Consider the following 13,059-nt stretch of genomic DNA (forward strand, 5'->3'; position numbering starts at 1 on the left):
ACATATTAAAAACTTTTAATATGTTTTTGGATCTGTATTTGCCATTTAAGATTTTAAAATTAATCAGATTAATTTTAGAACTCTAGATTAGATCAAGAACAAATACACTAACCTCTTGATGCACTGCAGTGTATTTGTGCCTTTCGGATGCGTCTTCAGGACACCAGATGTTGTCCCTCTAGCTTGTCCACACCAAGTTCACCTATGGCAGCCCTTGAACAGCTTCTAAAGCTTTTTCTATTAATTAGAAAATCAAGTTTTGCCTTTTAAGAGATTAAAGATGTAAACAAGACACTAGAAACAATTTCTAGCATTTTTAATTCAAGAGTATGTTTGCTAATCTCTTGGAATTGGTGAGAGATGAAGAAGAAGAGAAGGGAGAGCTTATTGGGTGACGGCACAAAGAGAAGCAGTTGCTGGTTGTATTTTTTCTTTTCATAACAACACTTATATAGGTAAGTCAATACATAAAACCCTTGCCACATGTCACCCTCTGATTGGTTCTAGGTTTAATTAACCCAATCACATTGTGCCAAGTGTCAAACCTATATTTAATCTTAATTTTAATCATCTTACATGATTAAAAACATTTGGCAAGTTTATGTGTAGTGCCATGTGTCACCATCTCATGGTGTCACATGTCACCCTGTGAAATGACCATAATGCCCCTGTGTCTTAATTTTGAGTTCTCAACCCAAAATAATTATTTCTCTTCTTCTAATCAATTTATATCAAATATAAATCAATTAATTAATCTTTATTAATTAATTTCTCATTAATTAAATACATATTTAAACACTTTAAATATAAATTTAACTTATACTATACATCCAATAAACTAGATATGATTTCAAGTCATGTTAGGGACTTTGCAATCTAATTGCAAACCAAACCTATTTAATTAATCAATTAAACTCTTTAATTAATTAATTAAATCACATTTAATTAGGTTATAACTTGTGTATATGTGTGACTTACTAGGCTCATCACTAATTGGTAATGAGATATGATATCAACTCTTAATATCATCAGAACTCTTTCTTACCATAAATAATTTCTCTAAATCATTTTATGCACCTCATAGACCATGGTTAACACCTAGCATAGCATGCTATGGCCACCCAATTAGTAATAAGGTTTACCTTAAATGAACCTATAATCATATGTTACCATGCACTAGAATCTCTCTGTTACAAAATCTCAACTCAAGCTGGAGTCATGGTTTATGTCAAACTCCATTTGCTATGAATATTATATTCTTTTTTAATTTCAGTTCTTGATTAAAAATATTTTCTCATCAGAAACTCTTTCTAAATAAATCTATCTGTCCTGGCTAGGAACTTGAAACATCAAGAACAATTAAATGAATATAGGATTTTATCTCCATTTATTTAGAGGAACAGATTCCATCTTGATCAACACCTACTTCCATATATAACTAGTAGGAGCCAACACATGCCCATATACCCATACACAGTACAAGTATGAAAGCAGTATCAAACTCAAACCACCTATATACAAGATAACTATGCTATCTCAGGTCTAAAGATTATATGCACTGATATGATTTATGACAATACATTAACAAGAGTAAACTCCATGTGCTTGTCATAAGTGTCGCTGATTCGGCTTACTTATCATGTATAAGTGCCTATTATGTTTGTTATATGGCATGAGACTCACCATTCTATCTTATTTATATCTCATATAAATAACTTGGGAACAAACATGAATACAATCTTTCTGGATAAGTCATGTCCTTATTATGAAGTATCCTCGATTGTGAACCTATTTATGATTTGTACTAGAAATACTGTTACTCATATTCTTAACAACTTAAGAATAGAATTTCTAGCAAAATATCAATGCACCTTTTCTATTACACATAAATATATTATGTACACGGAAAAGTGGAAATGCCTTTTATTAATAAAAACATGTGCAAGATACATACTAAATAATATGCTCTAGGGCATAATACTAACATAGACAATTTAGAACAACTTTCATTTAGAACAAAAACTCAAATTCTGGACTTAACCAAATGAAATTGGTAGCCAAATTTGAGCTACCAAATCTGGCAAATTGAGATTCTGCTAGAAATTCTTGGCAGATACCAATCCTGCCAGCCTTGTTCAAATTAGCATATCTTGAGTTAGAAAACTCCAAATGGAGTGATTCAAAAAGGAAAATGTAACTAGACATAATAAGGAACAACTTTTAATGAGAACATTTGGCCAAATTCTTACTGTAGAATTGCCTAATGGAATAGTGAACTCTAGCACCCAAAACTGAAATTTTTGATTTATTTTCTATTGGTTTGAAGTATTGATTGGCAGCTAATGCCAACACTTTTGGGAATCAAAATGTGGTAATTTCATGTGATTAGAACTCATGCAACTATTATGTATGGAAAGTCAATATTTTGACTTAAATGGTAAATGAATAGTAACCTTACCTGTTAAACACAAAAATTTAATTAAGAACTTTGTAATATGCCCTAGTAGACCTAGTAAGATTGGGTTGGATAGGTTGACATGTCAATAGGGTTCTGATAGCAGTACTGTATATGGCATCACGTCATTCTGTGATTTATGGCTTAAGTGGCCATTCGGTGATTTTATGGCTTTTAGCCATTCTGATAGTATTATAATTCTTGGCTTTGTGCCCAATATTTATTACAGCTCATTAGCTGTTCTATTGCACACCCGGAGACACATTGTGACCGATGGTGTGACAGCCCGAGATACTTGGTACCCAGTGCCAGTTTACCCATTTATCCAGTCCAGTCATCGAATATAGATTACTTGGGCAACCAAAAATAAGATTTATAAATTTTAATTAAATTATTGGGATAAAAAGTACCAAATGAATAATACTACAAATAAGTACCAGAAATTGTCCGTATGAAAAACATGCATACATTCTGCATGCTTACATCATTTTAGTTCTTTTTATTTTATTATTGGCATCACTAAGCAGTATTGCTTAGCATGTTGCTTTTGCCATGCGTAGGTTCTGGAGAGACTGATAGAGAGCCCAGCAGACCACAGACTGGGTGAGGCCACAGATCTGCATAGTGTTAGAGTCACCTCTCAGGCTACAGTGCATTGGTAGGACACTAGGTCCCATTTTGTATTTTGTGATTTTTGTAAGTTTTGTGATTAAACTCTTATTTGATCATGTATATTTGAAACCTATATAATATAATTTTGTATTAATGTAAGTATTTGTAACTTTGTGTTTATAAATAACATATGAGTATTTATTTATGATTTGAGCATGATGATGATGTGAAATGAATGAATGACAAATGGAGGAATTATTGAAAAATTGTTGAAAATTGATGTTATAATTGGAGTTGTGATTTGAACAATTATTGGAAGTGTTTTCTCCAGGTTCCGAAGAATTGTTTTCTCCATTTTTAGCCGGCACTCTGTCGGATTTTCTATAAAATTTTTGAAACCACAAATTAATTTATAATTTCAATAAATTATCTAAATGAGATCAATTTCATAAATTTCACTTAATAACTATAAATAAATAAATTAAGAACGGATAAATATCAATGGGATAAGTTATGGTGTTCCGGTACACTGTGTGGCATATCTTGCTCGGCTACAATATAGACAGGTAAGGGGTGTCACAAATTGCAATCAATATGAATGATATAATGAATGCATAAATTATGTAGAAATGAGAATTTGGAAATTTATGCTTCTACCATGAATAGAATTAAAATAGCATAAAATATAAGTGAAATTTATGAATACATGCATTAGGTGAAAATGAGTTTGGACATTGTATTTATACTAGGAATAGAAATTAAAATGCCACAAAATATAAATAAAAAATATAATGAAATAATAAAACATATGAACACTTAATGGTGCTATTGTGCCCATGTATTGCCTAGACACGTGTGTCAGATTGGATAGATTGGCATGCCAATAGGGGATGATTTAGCAGTACTGCGTAATGCTTTATGCCCACATTTATGGCTTGTGTGCCCAACTATTTGTTACCATGGCTTCTTAGCCATATTGATTGCATATGTGGTTGACGATTTACGTTCCATGGTATGATAGCCCGAGGCACCACAGTGTCTAGTGCTAGCTATATTGATTGCATATGTGGTTGACGTTATGCATTCCATGGTGTAATGGCCCTCGGCACAAGTGTGTCCAGTGCTAGTTTACCCGCTTATCCAGTTTAGTCAGCCTGTCATAGGTTACTTGGGCAGTGAAATTTGTTAAGAATAATGAAAATTTATTTAAATGAGTGAAAAGGGCCTAAAATGAACTAGATTAACTCTAAAAATTTTATTTATTATGTAACGATCCAAAACACCTAGAAAGTGTTGAGTGAAGTGATAAAAATATTAATAAAATAAGTATAACTTAAATAATTATTACAAATGTATCTTTTATAATAATATGAACATAATTTCAATATTTTATATTAATTTTATATATTGTATATTATTATTGTAAACTTATGAATTAAGCGCTTCCAAAGAACAACAAAAATGACAAAAGCTATTAAATGTTAAAAATTTCATATGAAATCAAATAATTTATGAGTACAAAAATTATGCTTTATTTTTATTTTATTTGTATTTGTTATTTCTTGTTATATTATTGCACCACTAAGAAGAAATGCTTAGCGCGATGGATTGTTCCTTCACGTAGGTATTGAAGATAAGGCCCAGTGGACATTAGACTAGGATTTTGGAGTCTGGATCTGCAAAAGTGTACAAGGTGTCACCTCCTCAGCAATGCATGTAGATAGGGCCCATATAGGTCATGTTAATATATTTTGTACATTATAAATATTTATTATGTTGTAATATAAATTATGAAATTGTATTTAATATGTATGTGATGTAAATTAATAAGTTGGCTATTTTATATGTAATTAATTTGTATATCATGTAAATTATGAATTTAGATAATTAGGTTATAAATCATGTAAATTAATGAAATTTGAGAATTTTTTTTATAAATTGAGCATGAATAGAAATGTATGGAAATGAATGTGGAATTTAAACACATAAATGATATTTGAAATGATGAGATGGTTATGATGAAGATATGAATGAAATTATTATATGAAAATATTGTTGAAATTTTTAAACAGGTGAATATGGAGACACGCCAAATAGAAATAGAATAAGGGAAACTCTGTCAGTTTCTCCTTAGAATATAATTGATTTTAAAATATAACAAGATTAAAAATTATTAAAGGAATAAAGTAAAATAAGATAAGGTGCTCCGGCACCGAATGTGGCACACCTTGCTCGACTACACTGTAAACGGGTAAGGGGTGTTACGCCAATCACTTTAACTAACTCAAATCTAATGGTGAAAATTCGATCTTGCAAGCCAAGTGTAATACCCTCACCATAGGTAGTCTGTACGTTCTACTGTTCTGATGGCTAATGTCTGTTCGGATAGTCAAAATGCTGAAAACTATATTTAAACGATAGTGAAAAGACATAAAATGATGAAATACATGATAAGAAAATACAAGAAAAATTAAGAGAAAATAAAAGAGATAAAATGCAATTAGTTTAAACTAGCCGAAATCGTAGCGATGGGTGACCGCACCGGGAAGTTACGGCGAAGGCAATTGTCGACCCCAGGACCATGGGAAACCCTAGTAAATAATTTTCGGGACCTAATTAAAGGTCTAATAAGGTATAATTGACATTGAAAATGTCAAAGAAAATTTAGATAATTAGTACAAATAAAAATGAAAATTTAAGAAATCGACAAATTCGGGATTTAAATTGGTGTTATCGAAAAATCAGAAATACAACCCGAAAAGGGGCATTTTGGTCACTTGACACCTCGATTTGATTTTTGACCTAAATGTCCATGAAAATAAGTGGTATTAAATTTTGAAAATTAAATGAAAAATGAGATTAAAGATAAAAATGTAATGAAGGGAAATTAAGGGGTGAAAATTGGGATAATTGAAAATTACTAATTAAACTATATTAAACTAAGTTAGTGCTCCACTAAGTGGGATTTGTAGACATATAAAACCAAAGTGGACAACATGCAAACTTCATCTTCTTCTTCATACCTTCACTTTGCCGAATTGGTTTCTCCATTTTCCTCCACAGCTGGCCATGGAAGCAAGCTTCATGCACCCATTTTCTTTCTATTTTCTTCCTATATTTCTTCATTAAACTTAGTCTACACATAATGGGCAACACATAGGCAATAAAAAGAAAAAGTTTGGGTGAGGTTTGATAAAGCTCAAAATAAGGTTACTGCTTATTTTTCCTCCCTTGCTTAATTAAACTTTGAGTTGATGTTGTGATGAGTTAAATTGTGGAGAAATTGAAAGAATTGGATGAGTATTTGTGGGTATTCAAATTCGGCAGCCAAGGAAGTCCATGGGAAGTTGGTTAATTCTACTTGTAATTGATGGTTAGACATGTTGATTTAAATAAATGAATGAATTAGAGCTTATGGGCATGTGTATGTTTGAAATAATAATTGAATTAGGGGTTTAAATAAGTGTTAGAGACTTAAGACAATTGAGCTTAAATGTGGCAGCCTTGAAGTACTTAAGGAATTGGTAATTCATGAATTTTATTGTTGAATTATGGTATAGATAGATTAGTGGGAGGGTATTGTAAGTTGTTAGTTGAAATTTCAAGTATTAACTAATTGTTTGCAAGTATATATTGTTGACCTTGACTTTGTGAATTAGGGTTTTGTATTGATTATTGAGGACTTGAGTAAACTACTGGGAATTGACCAATTTGAGACTTGATGAATGAAATTAGAAGTGCTATGTATGCAATTATAATTTGGGAGAAGGAGGAATGACAATTGGAAGTGTAAATTTTTTGTGCAGGTGGTGTTGTGTTGAAAATAGTAGGTAAATTGAGCCATAAATGAAAATGTGTGACCTCAATTGGTAGGAGGCCAATTGGAGGTAAAACTAGACATAAAATGTGTCAACTTTCATATAGAAACCTTGCTTAAATTCTATCCAGAATGTGACTCAAAAAGTGACCTAATCCGAAATTGGTAACTTATAACCCAGAATTTTTGACCATATGAACAGTAGTCAATCAAATGATCATAACTCACTCAACACAGGTCCAAATGACCTAAAATTTATACCATTGGAAAGCTTAGACATAGGGCTACAACTCTTATGAAGACACCAAAGCCCAGAAATGTCAATAACCAAGTCAATTTGCTTGCTCAAGTTGGGGTACCAAATCTGCCAGAATTGAAAATTGACCTAAAAATGACCTAAATTTGTAATAAGAATACAATCTATCCAGTTTTAGTAAAATGACCATATCTTGGTTTATACAACTCCGAATGACATGAAATCAGTGCCAAAATTTCAATAAGACATAGACCTAAAAATTTGGTAATTTGACCAAAACCCAGAAATTAAAGAAACTAAGTCAATTAATTAGATCAAGACAGCATATCAAATCTGGAAATTGGCATAATTGACCAGTGAATCCATAATATTGTTTTAAACTTATCTACCACTAGATAGCTTCAATTGAAAAGTGTCATACCATTTTAGAAAGCTAAGAAATAGAACTAAAATGTTTCTTTAGACACCCTCCTTAAATTATGAATGCAAGAAGCTTGAATTATAGATCAAAACTACTGACCTAAATAGAAAGCATGCTAATATAGGACACTTGACTTCAATCCAAAAATTTTGACTATAATTAACCTACAAGACTTGAAAAATTGCAACTAAAATTTTTTATTTACCCTAAGACATAGGGTAACAAGAATTATGAAGAATGCTAGACCTAACTATTACTACAAGCAATCCAAATAAATTAGTAAATTCTAGAATCAAAATGCCTACTAAGGAAACTAAAATTCAGATTTGACCTAGTTATGGTTAATTGACCATAACTTGAGTTATACAAATCCAAATGATATGATTCAAAACGAAAAATAAAGTCAAGACATAGAGGAACAACTTCCATTTAAGGAAGTGTGGCCAAACAGTAGCCATAAGTTGCTCAATTTGATATGCAAAGACAAGACAGTAAAGCTGAACCTAAAGAAAGGTTCTTGAAATAAATTATTGACTTATCTCCAATAAGTCATTACATGCTAAATTACATGAAATAGGTATGTAGAACCTATGTTCCCATTATAATGACATGAAAATGGTATAAAGTATAGATAGTACATGAAGTGAATAACAATATGTTATGATACATAGCATGAAATAATAAAACTATAAGTGCTTAATAATACTAATTTGCCCAAAGTAAACCTAGGCTTATGTATATTGCATGGATCGATTGGTATACCAATTAGGGATTACATATAGCAGTACTACCTACATGAAAAGTCATGGACTGACAATATATATTTGATATGATTTTAAAAGACAGAGAATATCGGTATCAGGGGCTTGCAGGGACGGCGATACGTAACGCCTGCAAGTGCTCTGATAGGCTACCACCCAGGGGCTTGCAAGGACAGCAAATCATAATGCCTGCAGGTGCTTTGATAGGTACCCTTAATTGCCACCAAAGACAGAGAAGGGGCTTACAGGGACAACGATACATAATGCCTGCAAGTGCTTTGATAGGTTACTTGGGCATAAATATAGGTAATGAGTTTTAAATTTAAATAATTACATGAAGAGACCACTGATATGATTTTAAAAGAGAGAGAAGGAAATAAGTGTACAGATAAGATACGGATAATTAAATTATTTCCAAAGCGCAATTGAATTATACATATATGACATGAAATATACCGATATGACATAAAATACACTGATATGATTCCAAAGACTCTAACATGAGTTTAAAAAGATAGAGAATGAAATAAATACACAGAAAAGATACTGCTAAATAATTTATTTCCAAAGTGCAGTAAAATATGCAAATGACCTAGAATTGCAAAAGTTTACACAGAATTATTATTTATAATCATTTAGTTGAATTTCTTTAAGATTATGCACCACTAAGCAATTTGCTTAGCACGTTGGATTTTCCATCGCGTAGGTACTGGAGACTGCACACGCACCGCCATAGTAGCAAACGCCACGGTAGTACTGACGATAGCTTGTCGGATCTCACATACCCGAGTCCAGAGTCACCTCATCAGTTATAATAATTTGGTAGGGCCCATGTATAGACTAGTATTTTGGTTTATGTAATTATAGTTGATGATGTAATAAATTGTATTGATATTTTTGAGACTGTAAAATAAGCTTATGAATTTTTGTGTATAATTTCCATATGAATGAAAAATATTATTTTTTTGAAATTGAATGAACAGATACGATATGATATGTTATACAACAAGATGAATAGAACAAATATGATATGAAATTGTTTTTGACAGGTGACTATTGGAACCCGCCAGATGCCAATAAATCAGAGGAGGCTCTACCCAGATTTCCACAGAGATAAATTGTGATAAAAAAAAATTTACCACATGTTTTCTATGAACTTTAAAATTTACAAGAGACATGACAGGATAAGATAGGATGCTCCGGCACCGAATGTAGCACACATTGCTCGGCTACACTGTAGACAGGTGAGGGTTGTTATACCAAGGGCTAGGATTCAAAGTAATATCTCTGAAATCCTCACAACCTTTCTACCCCAATTTTAGTTTGAAATCCTTCCAATCAGGTGATTTCTAATCTCTTTATCAAGTCCCTCCATCTGAACTGATCTTCAATCATCTGAAACATCCTCGTCCGATCCCTCTTAATCTATCCCGTGTCTGCCTTTTTGAAGTCACTTTCTCCGATCTCTTAAAAACTTGTGATCTCTCCACATCACCCTTTATTTGAATTCTTTCGATCTGATCTTTGTAGTCGCTCAAAGGCCCTTCATCCGATCTCCTTTATCTGATCTATCCTTATCCAACCTTCTGGTGTACTTTGAATATCGAGAAAACATTAAATATTTTATTAACCCAAATATCGCTTTGGGTCTCGCAAGCATTAAATGCCCAGGGCTATATATATAGGGGGGTGTCACTCTCACATTTTGCATTTCTACATTCTCTCTTCTTTCAAATCTCCAGTAAGTTTTCTCCAAGTTCTTTGTAACACCCCTCACCCGTCTACAGTATAGCCGAGCAAGGTGTGCTACACGGCGTGCCGAAACACCTAGTCTGTGATTATTTCATTTCTTGAACTCAATTTGATTTTAAGAAGTCTTTTATGTAATATTCATATCATGCAGTTACTATTGTCATACTTTGATAAAATCAGTGTTTCAAGATTGGTAATAAAAATTTGGCAAGGTGCCGTCTATATTTAGGACAAACTGTCCTTCCAAACCTGTTGAAAACAGTTTAATATGATGATATCAAAATCTTAAATATTTCACAGTCTCTATTTCTCAGTAAAGTCAATAGACTTTTACAGTCATTAAACAGTTCCATAATACAGTCCATAATAATTTAAATATATATAGAAAATCTCCATGTCATTTAATATGTACAAAATATTACAAACTTTAGAGCTTTCATAACATTACAAAATACAGGGCTAAATTTCAAATATACAACAAAAGTATAAAATACAAGATATCCTAAGTCCTACCATGTATGCAATGCAGTGCAGATGACTCTAGACTCCTGTGCAGATCTGATGTCTCACCCGGTCGCAGGTCTACTAGGCTCCCCAGCTGTATCTCCAATACCTACGCGTTACAAAAGCAACGCGCTAAGCAATTTTGCTTAGTGGTACCAAATATAAAGAAATATACACTAAAATAAAATAAATAAAGTGTTTACAAATTTTTGGTGTTTCTGTATCAGTAGACTGGATTTAGGTATTTGAATTTAATAGTACTTGAATTACTGCCCGTGTAGCCTATATACTGACCAGACTGGATAAACGGATATACTGGCACTGGGTACCTAGTACCTCGGGCCGTCACACCATCGGTCACAAAGTGTCTCCCGGTGTGCAAATAGCGTGCCTAAAAAGCCATATAGTCAATCTGGCGATAAGCCAAAAATAAATACACAATATGTATAGCCGTAGGCTATTAAAGTCACAGTGCGGCATAATAAGCCGTAAAAACACAGTATGGCATAAAGCCATTTACAGAACAGCTGTCACAATCCTATTGGCATGCCAACCTATCCATACTAGTCAACTAGGCAAACTAGGGCACATTATAAATTAATTGTTTAATCCTTTAATTTTTTTTTTTGAGTTTACTAACTATTATATAATTCACAAGTCAATGCATGTGTTGACCTTTTTAGGTAATATGGATAAGTTGTTTCTAGCATCAATATGTCACAATTTAAATCTCAATATGCTGCCAATATAGTGCAATTTACCACTTTTACAAGTTGGCATTCATTGCCAAAATGCTTCAAGCATATTTGTATGTAAGATGTTAAATTCTTAATTTTTTTGTGTGCTAGATTGGTCTAGCTTAAAGTCCTATTTCTCTTGGTTTTTAGCTTCTGGTCAAAGAAGCAGAATTGTAGCTCTATGTCTTATTGCATGCGGGGCAAAATTTCAGGTCATTCCGAGTTGTGTAGACCAAGATATAGTCAATTTGCTAAAGCTGGATAGATTGCACTTTTAGTGCAAAATTTGGTCAATTTTAGGGTCACTTTTGGTTCGGCAGATTTTGTACCCGAAATTGTGCAAGCCATTTGACTTGGTTCTGGCCATTTCTAGGCTTGGGTGTCTTCATAAGACTTGTAGATATAGGTCTTAACTATTCATGGTCAAAATTTCAGGTCAATTGGACCTGTTTTGAGTGAGTTATGACCTAAACACTAAATGCTGCCCAAATGGTCAGTTTTCAGGCCTTAAATGCACTAATCTAGATTTGGTCATTTTTAAGGTCAGTTTCTAGGCAGAATTTTGGCAACCTTTCTACATGAAAGTTGGCCTATTTGGTGTCTAGTTTCACCCCCAATTGCCCTCATACCAATTGGGTTCACAGTTTGGTACTTATGGTCTAATTTAGGTGCTGCCTTCAATACACAAACTGCACAAAGCTCATACACTCCCAATTTAATGTTCCTTCTCCTCCTCATTACTACAATATTCAATCAACAACACTTCTCTACATATATTGTACACAATTTCAACAATAATTCTGGGTAGAATGTTCAAGTGCTCAAAGCACGCAATTCATCTTTAAGTTCAACATTCACTTCCACCAAAATTCTACATACTTCAATGTTAATATTACACATATACTTCAATATATTCATACTTCAATATCACTTACACTTGCTGCCCACAATTTAATATTAACATATATAATTAATAAACACATATTCACACACAAATTCATGCTATTAGGGGCTGCCAAACATGGCAGTTTGCTCAAGGCATCAAGGTTCCATTTCACACCTTTAATCTAAACACTACATGCACATACTTATGCACAAACTTACTACAACTTTCATTTGAATTAATCAACCTTCATTTTCATTCATTAGAAGTAAAAATAACTTAAGCTCAACAAGGGTTTATGGCTGCCGAAAATGGACAAGTCCATTTCTCACTATTTCTTTCATTTCTCTTCACCAAAACACTCACCTCAACCTAAACACAAGCTTTACCAAAGCAAGGGAGAGGTTTTGGACACTTACAACTTTTGATGCTTATCAAAACTTCACCAAATCTGGTTTTTCTTGTTGCCAATATCTTCCCCAAGGTGAATAGGCAAGCTTTAATGAAGGAAGCAAGTGAAAATGAGGGCTTGATGATGGAGAGAGAAAGCTTCATGCATAGTGGCCATGGAGGACTTTGAGAGGATCAATTCGGCAAGCTTCTTCCAAGGTTGAAGATGACCCAATTCTACCCACTAAGGTTTATTTTATGTAGTTTATAATATAGTTAGTGGAGCACTAATGAGTTGTTTAATGTTTAATTATATTAAGTTTCCTTTATTTACACATTTACCTCTTTTCTTTCACAATTTACATAATGTATCACAATTTAATTTTTCATGTCATTTCTAAAGTGTAATATCATTTATTTTTAATGGACATTAAGGTCAAAAGGCAACACTATGTGTCAAATGACCAAAAT

Source organism: Hevea brasiliensis, chromosome 16 (assembly GCF_030052815.1).
Source record: "Hevea brasiliensis isolate MT/VB/25A 57/8 chromosome 16, ASM3005281v1, whole genome shotgun sequence".
Lineage (NCBI taxonomy): Eukaryota > Viridiplantae > Streptophyta > Magnoliopsida > Malpighiales > Euphorbiaceae > Hevea > Hevea brasiliensis.